The sequence below is a fragment of the Zingiber officinale genome, chromosome 8A (genome assembly GCF_018446385.1).
Source record: "Zingiber officinale cultivar Zhangliang chromosome 8A, Zo_v1.1, whole genome shotgun sequence".
In the NCBI taxonomy this organism is placed as follows: domain Eukaryota; kingdom Viridiplantae; phylum Streptophyta; class Magnoliopsida; order Zingiberales; family Zingiberaceae; genus Zingiber; species Zingiber officinale.
Genome location: NC_056000.1, coordinates 106,879,890 through 106,892,882, shown reverse-complemented (window position 1 = coordinate 106,892,882; position 12,993 = coordinate 106,879,890).

Genomic DNA, 12,993 nt, shown 5'->3' with positions numbered 1-12,993 from the left:
TCGCCATGTTTAACCTGGAAGTCGATCTCTGAAATAAATATTTAATCAAATTTGTAACATGGGTGGATTTGGATCAATAATGTTAAGCATCGTTTGCGATCCAAGTCTAAACCTCTAAGAACAGATAAGTTGAATTTAGAATCAATAATGTTAAGTTCTGTTTGCGATTCCAAATTTAATTTCTAAAAAACATAATAGGTTGTTTGGAAAGGTTCAGGACTTATACAAAAATTTTGTACAGGGGAACCAGTATGATATTCCGAGTAGCAACCAACAAGAGGATCTAGTTAATTTTCGCTTTCATGTGTTTAGCGCACTAGATCCCAACAGAAACCACGCATAAGGTGCTTATTGAAGACTATATAAAGATTTCTAATGTTTACAAACATGTGTTAAAAGTTGTTGGTGGATGAAACCTGGTGGTTCCTCCATAAAAATAGTTTCTTCAAGTTGGCAATGAAGGAAAGCATTGAAAACATCGAATTATTGTATCGACCAATTGGAGCTAATAACTATAGATAGTAACAATTTGATAGTTGTAATTTTGATGACCGGACTGAAAGTGTCTTTGAAATCAATACTTGGTTGTTGACTAAAGCCTTTTGCAACAAGGCGAGATTTGTAGCGTTCAATGGATCCATATGCTTGATACTTAATTCGATAAACTCATTTAGAGCCCACAATATTCATAGACAGAGTACGAGGAACTAAAGTTCATGTTGCATTACAGAGAAGAGCATCAAACTCTATAGCCATCACAGTACGCCAATTTGGGTCTTTAACTGCCTGTGTAAAGCTAGTCGGCTTAACAAAACTTGAAGTAGCAATTAGAGCATGTGGAAGAGGATAACGGGTGGACATCGAGCATAAATCTTTCTTAGAAGAAGCATACGTTGAGGAGCATCATCATCAGAACTACTCGGAGATAAGTGGTTAGATTGATGGGAATCAGGACTAGAGAGCGGAACATTGCTAGATGTTGTGTCTGCAAGATTTGGTGGGGATGGAGTAGAGCCCAAAATTTCATCTTCCTTTGTACTTTGAATATGTCTTATTGGAGCAACATGTGATAGTTCTGGTATACTATTAAGGGCAATTAGAAAAGTGCCTTGATTATTTGAGGGAGTGTTCAAAGGAATAACTGTAAATGGAAAGAGAGACTCATCAAAAGTAACATGTCGAGAAATATATATCCGCCCAGTTGATATATGTAGGAAATAATACCCATGATGCAAATTACTATAATCAAGGAAAACACATTATTGAGACTAAGGGTTTAACTTATGTTTAGAATAAGGTCACAACCAAGGATAACAAGCGTAACCAAAGATACAGAAGAATGAGTAATCCAGAGAGCAATTATAAAGTCTTTCCAAGGGGCTTTTGTTTTGAAGTAGTGGAGTGAGTAAATGATTGATAAGGTATACTAAGGTTTGGACAGAGTCATCCTAAAATTTAAGCTAAACTAAGGCATACTTAAGCAGAGCTAAGACAGTTTCAATTATATGACAATGTTTTCTCTCGATGGAGTTATTTTGTTCAGGAGTGTGGGGACAAGAGACTCAATGAAGGATGCCTGAGGAGGTAAGATAACGATAAAGAGCTTGATGCTCTCCTCCCCAATCAGAATGAAGAGAGAGTATTTTACGATCAAAATAACGCTCAACATGCTTTTGAAAATGACAAAAAATATCAAAGAGATAAGACTTTCTTTTCATAGGAAAAATCCAAAGTAAACTTGCTAAAGTTATCAATAAAAAATAATTTATGAGATTTTGCTTTTATACAAACTTCACATAAATGAGATGAGGAGGTTAAAAAAATTGGTAAACCATACTGATTAATGATATTCTGAACAAGACGTAGAGACGGATGACCAAGATATACGTGCCAAGAGAATTTGTCTGTGCGTTCTCTAACAAAAGAATTAGTATAGGTGGGTTGAAAATGATAGAGATCATCTTTAATGTTTCCTCGAAGTAGAGTAGTTCCTGTTGTGAGATCCTTCACAAGACAATGATAGGATAAAATTCAAAGAATACATTATAATTTAGAGCAAATTGACGCACAGAAAGTAAATTTTTTATGATAGAAGGAACATGAAGAGTGTTGTGCATACGAAAAGTTTGACCATATGAGTGAAAGGATGTGTTTCCAAGGTGAGTAATTTGCAAACCTAGGCTATTACCTATTTGTACTATGTCGGGTCCATGATAAGGTGAAGCGTCTGTGAGCATATCATATTCTGATATGACATGATGAGTTGCTCCAGAATCTTAAATGTCATCCTGGGTTCTCAGGAGTTAATGAAACTATATTATGAAACTATTACCTAGTTGTAGATTGCCAACAAGGTGGTGATCGATTTAAAGATGCAGATTCTCCTTGTGAAATATTTAGTTGTCCTAATACTGTAGGACCACTAGTAAAATTTGAGTCAAATTTTTTAAGATATTAAATACTAATATGTCCAACTCTGAGACAAATTTGACATCTTCTTCGACTATAAGACCAATTAAAACTTCTAAAACAATGAATACCAGTATGGCCTACGGACAAATTTGACATCGATTTGAACTTTTGTAAAATACCGTAAAATAGGCGAATATTAATAGGGGAATTTTTCAAAATTTTTGAAAATTTTCCGGGAATTTTTCATTGCTCGTACGGACAAGTTAACGGGGATAAAACGGGACCGGGGAAAAGCCTGTTTAGGCTACCCCATTTAAGCGAGGAAAAGTTTGCTTTTCTTTTATTTCTTTTCTTTATTTGTTTTTTTTTCTTTTCCTCCGGTTTCTATTTGTCACCGTTCCCTCTTCTCCTGCCGAGCCCTTGTCGCGCGCCCGATTGCTCCATGCCCTAACCGCCGACCACTCGGCGGTTCTCTCCTCTCCTCTCCCACGCGTGCATAAGCCTCGGCCCAAGGGAGAAGCCGACGCTTTCTCCTCTCTGTGCTTGTGACCGCGCGAAGCCTCATCCGAGCCTCCACTTGGCTGTGCCCTAGATCCGCCGCCAGTCGAATTTTCTTTCCGCACGAAGCCAGCCGATTGTCGATCTCTTCTCCTGTGCTCAGCCCGCGACTTCCATCTCCCGGATGCACCTCGGCAGAGCACCCCCTTCACTGATCTCTCTGTCAGTTTGATCGAGCCGGCACCGTGTGTTCATTTCACATGCCCTAATCGATCTTGGGAGGTAAGTTAGTTGGAATTAGGTTAATTCTTAGCAGGAATCTCCAATCTTGATAGTGATCTTCTCTTTGCTACTAACTTAGGTCACGGAATTGGTGAGGAAGTGGGCTGTGGCGTTATTTGATCAGCAACAGTAGACTTAGTCCACAGAAGTGAGGGTTGTGAATTGAAGGAAGAATTACAGCGGGTTTCTGTGTGCTGTGGATCAACAAACAATTGCTTGTTCAAATTTCAGCAGCAAGCAACCTTCCCCGTAATCTTTTGGATTGTGAATAAGGTAAGGAGTAGGGCATTTGATACATGTTATTAATCATGATTTTGATTCGATTATTTTAGATGGTTGATCATGTGTAGATTTGAATTAGGGTTATGTTTGAATTAAATTTAAAATGGAATATGTGATTCATCATGTTTTAGATGCAAGGGTAATTGGACTTAGGTTTTAGATTTTTAATCAAAGGGTGGATTGAGGATTAGGTAACTAATCCTAATTGATCGTCCAATTTGTCTAGACAGGATGATGGTCATATGATTTGGGTTTTTCCCTAATTTAGGGTTATAGATTTTTATTTAGTTATTTATGAGAAATGTAGCTAAATAAAATATATTAAATGTGGTATCACAGGACCTTGACGTGAGACGGGTTTCTCGACGTCCGGATTTGGACGGATTGGACCATTTCTTTATTGGAGGCGAGTACTTTGACTTATGTCTTTGATATGCATAATAATATGTTTAACATATAGCAGTGATTGTGTAATCATTTTGTTCGGTTGGTCACTACATGATAGTTACATGGTTACTTGTTTATTTATTCTACCCTGCATATTATTTACCTGATCATATATGCTTTAGGTAGTGACCCAACCACATGCTATGTTATCTTCTGGATCTAGGGTTTATTTGATGCCCTATCTGATTTGTGTACCTTCTATCTGATACATCTTCCAGTGGTACACACTTTGTATTATTTATATGGTCATTACTATGTTATTCATGAGATTGCCATGCTTAGTGTCATGCATCATGTTGCATGCTGTGCGATTGTCGGCCCCACTATGGTTGAGCCCATCGTCAGTTACATGTACTGCACACACCACCACCACCCATGGGTTAGTGGTATATCAGACAGGTGTGTGGCGGTTCTGCTGTTTGGCTCCGTTGGTCTGAGGACTCAGCGTGGTAGCCGGCAGTTAGTTCCGCTCTGTTTGGCTCCGCTGGCATTTAGTGTAGCAGCGTAGTAGCCGGCAGATGGTGGACTCTGTTTGGCTCCGTTGGTCAGATGACTCAGCGTGGTAGCCGGCAGAGATATCCTCCCCGTCATTGTGTACCGGGAGATGAGAGCATTGAGTTACCCCATTTATGATTTGGGGTCAGAGGATAGGAGTACTCCGACAACATTCCGTCCACTCGGTCGCTCATCAGGAGCAGTGATGTCAGAGTGCACGGTCACCATATGCATTTATTGCATTTATTGTTTGTGATTGTTGCATTTACTTGCTGCATTTATATGGATTCATATGATTGACATGCATACTGGATTATGACTTCCCCGGTCTGACGACCCTGTTACCTTTGTACTTTGATTCTGGTTAGTACAGTTATCTCCTGATTTCGTTTCAGTTGCATTTATCCTTCTCGTATTCAGGAGACTGTACGCATGATTAGTGTTGTCTGTTATTTGTTTTATTGTGTATATCAGTTGTACCTGCTGAGTGTTGGACTCACCCCGCTTCCATTGTTGATATATTTTCAGGTTGAGGCTGTCAGGAGCAGTTCTAGTCGCTGGTCCCCACAGCACGTAGCGCTAGTCCATCTGCTGGTTTTTGAGTTGTTATTTTATTTTAGCTTTTCTCTATCAGACTTTGTTTTAGTCTTGTTTTGGATTTTACATATGGATATTGTATGAATCCTTCCGTTTGATGGACTTTTTGTATGATTTGGATTTTATTCTACTACATGCCTGCCTGGAGGGCAGAAGAGGTGTGTTCGTCGGATTTGAGCTTTACGAGTGTAGTTGAGTAGGGTGGATTTCGAGTCAGAGTATTATCTTTCTGTTTAATTATCTTAACTGCGTGGTTGTGACAACCAGAGGCTGAATAAATTATAGTAACTGCGTGGTGTTTGCTTTTACTTATCGTTATTATTCCAGCCGCCTGTGGCTGAGGTATATGTGTTATGTAGAAGTTTCAGATTGTCCGCCGTACAGGGGAGATGTTGCCGAAATTTATTCGGACAAGGACTCCTCCGGGCCGAGATTGTCCGCAGAAGTTTCTGCATATGACTTCCGGAGGGACTGATCATGGAGGACAGTCCAGTCAGTCTGGTACTTATCGAGGAGGGCGTAGAGCCCAACCTTCGCATGGCCAGCAGTGGAGTACTTCACCTGCAGCAGCGGCATTTGGTATGCTTGGACAGGAGTACTCCAGTGCTTCCATAGCACCCCAGGGTTCTGTTCCAGGACTTTATTTTCCGACGCAGGGGCAGTATTAGATGCAGTCTCAGCCTTTAGGCCAGTACCAGTCTCAGTCCCAGCCAGCTGCACCGTATCAGACGCCGTCCTCTCAGTCTTCTCTGGCGCAGTATCCAGCACCGCCTCAGTGGCAGGCTTCTGCCCAGCCGTAGCAGCCGCTGGCATGACCAGAGAGGATGCGCAGCGAGCTGATGGATCCGTTTTCCGCGGTATGATTTCTATTTATGCCTTATCTACAGATATACTGATAGATACTGGTAGCTCACATTCATTTATATCTCGCACTTTTATGCGGGAGGTTGGTAGATTTCCCACTTTCAGACCCCAGCGATTGACTGTTTCCCTACCGTCTGGTGATTCATTGGGCGTCACCCAGGAGGTCAGAGGTTGCCCGTTAGATTTTGGCAACCTAATACTTACAGTGGATCTTTTAGTATTAGAAATGGTCGATTTTGATATTATTCTTAGCATGGACTATTTGTCAGCATATCATGCCACAGTTGATTGCCAGACGAGGGTGGTCACATTTCGGCCTCCGAACCAACCCTCGTGGGATTTCACTGGCATCAGAGACGACGACTTATCGATCATTTCGGCGATACAGGCTCAGAAGTTGCTGTCACATGACTGTCAGGGTTTTCTGTTATCTTTGATCAATACTGAGGACAGCAGCAGTTCGCAGCTCTCCGATGTTCCTGTAGTCCGGGAGTACCTAGATGTATTTCCAGAGGAGCTGCCAAGTTTGCCTCCCAGAAGGCCAGTGGAGTTCGCTATTGAGTTGATTCCGGGAACCGCACCGGCATCGAAAGCTCCTTATCGTATGACACCAAAAGAGTTGAACGAGCTGAAGGTTCAACTCCAGGAGCTATTGGATAGGGGATTTATTCGCCCTAGTGTTTCTCCATGGGGTTCTCCGGTGTTATTCGTTAAGAAAAAGGACGGCACCATGAGGTTATGTATTGACTACAGACAGCTGAATGCAGTGACCGTCAGAAATAAATATCCTTTACCACGGATCGAGGATTTGTTTGATCAGCTCAGAGGTACATCAGTGTATTCTAAGATTGATCTGCGATTCGGATATCATCAGTTGAGGGTCAGAGACTCAGATATCCAGAAGACAGCTTTCCGTACAAGATACGGTCATTATGAGTTTTTGGTAATGCCATTTGGGCTTACCAATGCTCCAGCGGTGTTTATGGACTTGATGAACCGCATCTTTCTGGAGTATTTGGACCAGTTTGTTATCGTCTTCATTGATGACATATTGGTCTACTCTCATTCCGAGGAGGAGCACGCACAGCATCTTCGCATAGTCTTGGAGATTCTTCGACGACATCAACTGTACGCGAAGTTCAGCAAGTGTGGCTATCCTCGATCGGTTTTCCGGGACACGTGGTTTCTAGTAGAGGTATTTCACTGATCCTCGAAGATCGAGGTCACCGCTGGGAGCACCAAGTCACCAAGAGATCAGCCGATTGGCGGATATTACAGACGTTTTGTCGAGGGTTTCTATTGCTATCTTGACACGCCTTACCGGAAGGGCGTGAAGTTTTTGGATAGAGGATTGCGAGACCACTTTCAAGAGCGGGAGATTAGTGTCGGCTCGGTTGGTTCTACCTTCGGAGGACGGTTGTACTCTACACCGATGCTTCTCTTCAGGGTTTGGGCGCTGTTCTGATGCAGCACGACAGAGTAGTCACTTATGCTTCTCGTCAGTTGAAGGAGCATGAGAAGAACTACCCAGTTCATGACTTGGAGTTAGCTGCCATCATTTTTGCTCTGAAGCTATGGCGATATCATTTATACGGTATCACATTTGAGATTCTCACTGATCATAAGAGTCTCAAATATATTTTCACTCAGAAGGAGCTTAATCTCCCACAGAGGAGATGGATGGAGTTCCTGAAGGACTACGATTGTACCATTAGCTACCACCCAGGGAAAGCTAATGTGGTTGCCGATGCACTCAGCAGGAAGTCCAGAGGGACTTTGGCTTGCCACCGGACTTCAGTCACGGACTTAATTCAGAGTTTTTCTGAGTTAGACCTTGAGGAGCAGGGATCTACAGAGCAGGGTATCCTTGTTACTATGGTTGCTCAGTCGTCGATCAGGACGAAGATCCGAGAGGCACAGGCTGGTGATCAGCATTTGCAGTTCATTAACAGTCAGATAGCTTCCGGGCAACAGACCGAGTTTACACGAGATGAGGAGGGTATCATATACTTTCGAGGCAGATTATGCGTACCTCAGTCTCATCCGGTCTTACAGGAACTACTGTAGGAGGCTCACCGTTCTCGATTTGCGATCCATCCAGGCGGGACCCGTATGTATCGAGACTTGAGGCGTTCCTACTGGTGGAACGGTGTGAAGAAAGACATCGCGGATTTTGTAGCTAGATGTCTTATCTGTCAGCAGGTGAAGGCTGAGCACCAGAGACCTGTAGGGTTACTTCAGCGGATTCCTATTCCTGAGTGGAAGTGGGATCACATTACCATGGACTTTGTGGTAGGGTTGTCGAGGACACGACGAGGCCATGACGCGATTTGGGTAATCGTTGATCGATTAAATAAATCCGCGCATTTCTTAGCGATCCGGAGGACTGATTCCCTGGATCGATTGGCAGATCTGTATTGTCGAGAGATCATCAGACTACATGGTGTTCCGTTGAGTATTATTTCGGATAGAGATCCACGGTTTACGTCTCATTTCTGGCAGAGTCTGCAGCAGGCCTTGGGCACACAGCTCCGTTTTAGTACAGCCTTCCATCCACAGACAGATGGATAGTCAGAGCGGACCATTCAGACTTTAGAGGATCTGCTGAGATCGTGTGTTATGGATTTCGGAGGCAGTTGGGAGGACCATCTGCTGTTAGTAGAGTTTGCCTATAACAACAGCTTTCATTCGGCTATTCAGATGGCACCGTTTGAGGCGTTGTATGGTAGACCTTGTCGGACACCCGTCCTCTGGGATGAGGTTGGAGAGGCCCAGTTGTTGGGACCTCATAGAGTTCAGCAGGATGCAGAGTTGGTCCGCATTATCGGACGGAGGATGTCGAGGCGCAAGACCGCCAAGAGTTACTACCGACGGAGACATGCACCACTAGAGTTCTCTGTTGGCGACCATGTATTTCTACGAGTTTCACCCACGAAAGGGGTGAAGAGATTTGGCATTAGAGGTAAGCTAGCTCCGCGGTATATTGGTCCTTTCGAGATCTTGGAGAGGATCGGAGCAGTAGCTTATCGATTGACACTACCACCGTCCCTGTCAGGCGTCCACGATGTATTTCACGATCTATCCGAGGAGATACGTACTGACCCGACGGATGTCTCGTGATATTCCAGCCCAGCTGATATTACATATGAGGAGATTCCAGACGGTACTCAAAGAGCATCGATGAACAAGACTATCCGGCTGGTTAAAGTCAGATGACAGCATCATTCGGATGAGGAGGCTACTTGGGAGCTCGAGGATACTATCCGAGCTCGATACCCCCATCTTTTCACTTGAGGTATGTGATTTATTTACCGTTCAGCATTTATACTCTATATCTGTTGTTAGTACTTGCTGATAGTAGATAACGAAATTTGGGGACCAAATTTTTATTAGTGGGGGAGAATGTAAAATACCGGAAAATAGGCGAATATTAATAAGGGAATTTTTCGGAATTTTTGGAAATTTTTCGGGAATTTTTCATTGCTCATACGGACAAGTTAACGGGGATAAAACGGGACCGGGGAAAAGCCTGTTTAGGCTACCCCATTTAAGCGAGGAAAAGTTTGCTTTTCTTTTATTTCTTTTATTTATTTGTTTTTTTTCTTTTCCTCCGGTTTCTATTTGTCGCTGTTCCCTCTTCTCCTGCCGAGCCCTCGTCGCGCGCTCGATTGCTCCATGCCCTAACCGCCGACCACTCGGCGGTTCTCTCCTCTCCTCTCCCACGCGTGCATAAGCCTCGGACCAAGGGAGAAGCCGACGCTTTCTCCTCTCTGTGCTTGTGCCCGCGCGAAGCCTCATCCGAGCCTCCACTTGGCTGTGCCCTAGATCCGCCGCCGGTCGAGTTTTCTTTCCGCACGAAGCCAGCCGATTGTCGATCTCTTCTTCTGTGCTCAGCCCGCGACTTCCATCTCCCGGACGCACCTCGGCAGAGCACCCCCTTCACTGATCTCTCTGTCAGTTTGATCGAGCCGGCACTGTGTGTTCATTTCACGTGCCCTAATCGATCTTGGGAGGTAAGTTAGTTGGAATTAGGTTAATTCTTGGCAGGAATCTCCAATCTTGATAGTGATCTTCTCTTTGCTACTAACTTAGGTCACGGAATTGGTGAGGAAGTGGGTTGTGGCGTTATTTGATCAGCAACAGTAGACTTAGTCCACAGAAGTGAGGGTTGTGAATTGAAGGAAGAATTACAGCGGGTTTCTGTGTGCTGTGGATCAACAAACAATTGCTTGTTCAAATTTCAGCAGCAAGCAACCTTCCCCGTAATCTTTTGGATTGTGAATAAGGTAAGGAGTAGGGCATTTGATACATGTTATTAATCATGATTTTGATTCGATTATTTTAGATGGTTGATCATGTGTAGATTTGAATTAGGGTTATGTTTGAATTAAATTTAAAATGGAATATGTGATTCATCATGTTTTAGATGCAAGGGTAATTGGACTTAGGTTTTAGATTTTTAATCAAAGGGTGGATTGAGGATTAGGTAACTAATCCTAATTGATCGTCCAATTTGTCTAGACAGGATGATGGTCATATGATTTGGGTTTTTCCCTAATTTAGGGTTATAGATTTTTATTTAGTTATTTATGAGAAATGTAGCTAAATAAAATATATTAAATGTGGTATCACAGGACCTTGACGTGAGACGGGTTTCTCGACGTCCGGATTTGGACGGATTGGACCATTTCTTTATTGGAGGCGGGTACTTTGACTTATGTCTTTGATATGCATAATAATATGTTTAACATATAGCAGTGATTGTGAAATCATTTTGTTCGGTTGGTCACTACATGATAGTTACATGGTTACTTGTTTATTTATTCTGCCCTGCATATTATTTACCTGATCATATATGCTTTAGGTAGTGACCCAACCACATGCTATGTTATCTTCTGGATCTAGGGTTTATTTGATGCCCTATCTGATTTGTGTACCTTCTATCTGATATATCTTCCAGTGGTACACACTTTGTATTATTTATATGGTCATTACTATGTTATTCATGAGATTGTCAGCTTAGTGTCATGCATCATGATTGCATGCTGTGCGATTGTCGGCCCCACTATGGTTGAGCCCATCGTCAGTTACATGTACTGCACACACCACCACCACCCATGGGTTAGTGGTATATCAGACAGGTGTGTGGCGGTTTCTTTGTTGCTCCGTTAGTCCGAGGACTCGGTAGCCGTGATCGATTCCTCTGTTTGGCTCGGCATTTAGTGTAGCAAGATGGTGGACTCTTTGGCTCCGTTGGTCGATGACTCGGTGGTAGCAGAGATATCCTCCCGTCATTGTGTACCGGGAGATGAGTATTGAGCTCCCCATTTATGATTTGGGGTCGGAGGACAGTACTCCGACAGCATCCCGTCCACTCGGTCGCTCATCGGGAGCAGTGAGTGCACGGTCACCATATGCATTTATTGCATTTATTGTTTGTGATTGCTTCGTTGCATTTATATGGATGCATATGATCGACATGCATACGATTATGACTTCCGACGACCACCTTTGTACTTTGATTAAGGTTAGCTTATCTCGATTTCGCTTCATTTATCCTTCGTATTCGTGAGACCGCATGATTAGTGTTGTTTGTTATTTGTTTTATCATGCATATCAGTTGTACTGCTGAGTGTTGGACTCACCCCGCTTCCATTGTTGATATTTTCAGGGTGAGGCTGTCGGTCCCCACAGCACGTAGTGCTAGTCCATCTGCTGGTTTTTGAGTTGTTATTTTATTTTAGCTTTTCTCTATCAGACTTTGTTTTAGTCTTATTTTGGATTTTACATATGGATATTGTATGAATCCTTCCGTTTGATGGACTTTTTGTATGATTTGGATTTTATTCTACTACATGCCTGCCTGGAGGGCAGAAGAGGTGAGTTCGTCGGATTTGAGCTTTACGAGTGTAGTTGAGTAGGGTGGATTTCGAGTCAGAGTATTATCTTTCTGTTTAATTATCTTAACTGCGTGGTTGTGACTGCCAGAGGCTGAATAAATTATAGTAACTGCATGGTGTTTGCTTTTACTTATTGTTATTATTCTAGCCGCCTGTGGCTGAGGTATATGTGTTATGTAGAAGTTTCAGATTGTCCGCCGTACAGGGGAGATGTTGCCGAAATTTCTTCGGACAGGGACTCCTCCGGGGCGTGACAACTTTACTTTTGGCTACCTTAATATTGTTGAGTATTTGACATCGAAAATAAATTACTAGGGCTGTAATCGAACCGAGCCTGAGCTCATGCCAGCTCGAGCTTGAGAAACTACAAAGACTCGACTTAAGCTTGAGCTCGATTGAGCTTATGAGTTTGAGCTCGAGCTCGAGTCGAGCTCAAGTCAGGTTCGAGCTTGGCTCGAACCTGACTTGGAAAAATAAATTAAAAACTTGTTCAAGTCAAGATTCAAACTGTAGACCTCAAATGACATGTTCTAGGCACAAACTCCTTATTAACTTATTCTTTATTTTAAAAGTAATAATAATTTTAATTATTAAAATATTAAATTAACTTGCTTGACAAGGCTCGACGAGCCCTCGAGCCAGTGTTAAATGAGCTCGAGCTTGGCCAAATTCGAGCTCGAGTCGAGCTTTGACGGAGTCGCTTGTGAGCGGCTCAAGAGCGGCTCGACTCATTTGCACCCCTATAAATAATTCGTCTCTTGATAGTAATAGACTTTATTGGAAGATTTTTCGATGGTTGGTATTGATAACTCTTGTGTTATTCTCTGTCAGTCTAAAAAGGGGCAAATCCTTTTTTTTTGAAAAAAAACAATGAAAAGAAAAATAAAATAAATTAGAGAGAGAGCGTGCTGTTGGTGCGGGGAAGAAAAAACAGAGGAAGGGAGAAAAGAAATAAGAAAAGGAAAGAAAAAAAGAGAGGAGAAAAAGAGATTTAGACCCGCGATGAAGAGAAGAAAAGAGGGGCTAACATCATAAAGGGAACAAAATAGAGAAAAAGAGATATTTAGAAGGATTAACAAAAACAAAAGAGGTGGGCCGGTGGAGGATTATAGCTCTGAAATTATTTTTGGATGATTTTAGTGATGAAGTTAAAGGTTTATTTATACAAATTGTTTAATTAATAATGTAAATATTAAATATGATATACAATTATAAT